The 3,041-nt window shown below is 39.9% G+C and overlaps 1 pseudogene; it reads left to right on the top strand.

Moving 5' to 3' along the window:
* LOC103593042 overlaps positions 1 to 1,854 on the top strand; it is a 3,628-nt pseudogene extending 1,774 nt beyond the window's left edge.
* Positions 1,855 to 3,041: the final 1,187 nt, after the last annotated feature.

The following is a 3,041-nucleotide window of genomic DNA, read 5'->3' as shown; positions in this document are numbered from 1 at the left end:
TGTGCCTTTCAAATAAGCCAGCCTCATAATGCATCTTTTACAAAGTACTCCCAGCCAGCGCATGTCGTGCTTCATCAGCACTGGCTTCCTAATAACGAACGTTCTAAGTGGTATTATCTTGAGCAGTAGCCTGATTAGTTGCACCTGAAATTGATTCAGATAGATTGCCTGATCTTTCAAAATGTTTTTTGAAAGGTCAAAGTCAAATTTGGTTGTATGGTATGCAATAAATTAATACACACTTTAATGCATTCATTCAAGTATATTATTTGTTTCTGGCACCAGTGGGGCTACAGCACATTCTTGATGCCTGTTCAAGGCATGCCAAGAAATGTTTAAGATTATAAAACATTATAAAACATAGAAGTTTATTTTTCTCAGTATTTGTATTTAGATAAAATTTTATAATAAATAATTTTTATTTGGTAAATTTGAAAAAACTCAATTATAACATTATGCTTTAGTTTCATTTTCCTTAGGAAACAGTAGTTGGTTTTTGAATTTTGTTTAATGATGGTTCGGTAACACCTTCAGATATTTTTGATCCCAAGGACTTTTTGGTTACTGTTTCATCATTAGATGAGGATGATATCTGTCCAGCAAAACCTTCAGTACAAATGACGAGTTGTGGTTGCAGAGGGAGAAGAGCAAGGGCCCTTGATTGAGTTAGAAATGAGGAATATTAAACAATATCAGAAGACCGAGAGAAGTGTTCTTGCGATGGGTAAAGAAAATCTCAATGCAAAATTTAAATTAAATATTGATGAGTACCAATGAANGCGATGGGTAAAGAAAATCTCAATGCAAAATTTAAATTAAATATTGATGAGTACCAATGAAGTACCATTAATAATGATGACATAAATCAACTGGTAATATAAAGACCACCTCAGTAATTTCATAAAGCATGAATGAAACCAGGAGAGAGCAGTTCAAGAATGGTTCCAATGTGGCACATCAGTTGGCCAAGAGGAAAGTACCTACAAAAGCACAACCCCACTGTAGAGCTAGGGCTGGGTCTGGAGCTCACAGACCCCTTGAGCCCATTGTCCAGACTGGGTCACAAACCCTTCACACACAGATTTAGGAGCTAGGTAACAGGAAAAAGGTCCTTGGAGCCCTGGTTGAAGGAATAATAAGCTTTATTCAGCACACACATGTCTAAGAGCTAGGAAGTCCAAAGAGATAACTGAGCAGCTGCCAGCAAAGTCTAAAGAAAAAACCGAGCAGATGCCAGCAAAGTAAACGTGCGCTATTTTTAGATGCAAACTCTGTCTACCAGCAGTTCAGAGCTACTGCTTCACACACTGAAGAAGAACACACTAAAAATAGCAACAAGCTAAAAGATACATGGGTGGGAATGTGCACTAACTCCACCCCCCCAACTTGTTTACAAAGAATGTGTGCACCACCCCCAACCGGACCCAAGGCGAGGGGGCCTGACTAAACTGCTCTATTTTCCTCACAACCCTGGTCTCCCATGGAAGGCAAGGATAAGAAGTTACTCAAGAGTGGTGGTCCAGACACCTTCATATGTTTCCTTATTAAAGGGAAGTTACCAGAACTCAATAATCCTGGGCCGGCCCGGTGGCGCACTGGAGAGTGTGCCACCTGGGAGTGCAGCGGCACTCCCGCCAAGGGTTCGGATCCCATGTGGAGACCGGTTCCCGCTCACTGGCTGAGCGGGGTGCGGGCGCAACACCGAGGGTTGCGATCCCGTTACCGGTCAGTAAAAAAGACAAAAAGGAAAAAAAATAATAATAATAATCCTAGTGACCTTACAGAGACCTCACAGTAATCTCAAAGTGGTTAATGGACTTGGAGACTGGCTTGCATGCCCTGCTTCGTGTGGAGGTGAGGGGCCCTTTTTCCATACAACATGGACATACGTGCTTGCATGCATGCATGTGTGTGTGAATACAAGGGCACTTCAAAAAGTTCATGGGAAAATTCATATTATATTTTAATTCTATTTTTCCACAAACTTTTTGGAGTACCCTTGTACTGAAGAGCCAGACAGTAAATGACTTAGTGGGAATCAATGGTGACCATCTGTCATTTGTTTTCAGATTTTGTTGACATGAATACTTTTCATCCTCATAGAGTTTCATTGATGATTTTTCTGTTTTAAATATTTTCTGCTGATTATAAACCATGTATAATATCACCTTATCTTACAGCTAGTCAATTTGAAAGTAGTAGGTATTACATCCTGAAATATCTAAACTAAAATGGTGGGAAATGCATAAATTAAAAAGTCTTGAAATCCAGGTTCCTGGGAGCCATGTATCTGCCTGGATTTTTCAGGATTTTATGACTGAAATGTCTAAATTATTGGTCTCAATAAATAACCTTAACCAAACATTTATAAAGTACTTTCCTTTCTCAAGAGAACAGAATGCTCAGACTCCTCATGAGGGAAACATCGGCAAGCCTCATGAGAGGGCACCAGGCTGTGAAGTCCATAGTCACACAGAGTGAGGTTCAGATGCTAGATGAGGACCATGCAACCCGGAACAGTTGAGGATGAGGACCACTGTCTCCAGGGTTCAGTTGCACTGCCTCATAGCACGGGGATCAAGAAGCAGCTGCCACACAAAAGAATTGAAATTTAAGCACATAGGTGTGTTGCATTTGACAGAAAGCAAGAAGAAAAGACACAAGAAGTTTCCCCCAGAAGAACAACACTTAGCAAATCCTCGAAAATGCCCTGTATACCATCATAAGAGAAAATTGACTTCCTACATATTTTTTAGAGTGCACAGTGGCAAGGTTAAATTCTTAGAATATAAGAGCCCTTAAAATATGACTAGGAAGTTTGCGAAATAGAAAACATCAATGCAGGGAGAAAAATGAGTTTTTATTTTGTCCTTGTATGAGTCCATTTACTGATACTTATAACAATATACCTGAAACTGGGTAATTTTATAAGAAAACAAAATTTATTTCTCACAGTTTGGAGGTTAGGACGTCCAAGGAACACATCTGGTGAGGACCTTCTTGGTGGCATCACATGGCAAGAATGGCCTGACCGAGTCAGT

Source organism: Galeopterus variegatus, unplaced genomic scaffold (assembly GCF_000696425.1).
Source record: "Galeopterus variegatus unplaced genomic scaffold, G_variegatus-3.0.2 Scaffold1265, whole genome shotgun sequence".
NCBI classification, from domain to species: domain Eukaryota; kingdom Metazoa; phylum Chordata; class Mammalia; order Dermoptera; family Cynocephalidae; genus Galeopterus; species Galeopterus variegatus.
The sequence above is the reverse complement of the archived record's forward strand: the minus strand, read 5'-3'. Positions and strand labels throughout refer to the sequence as shown.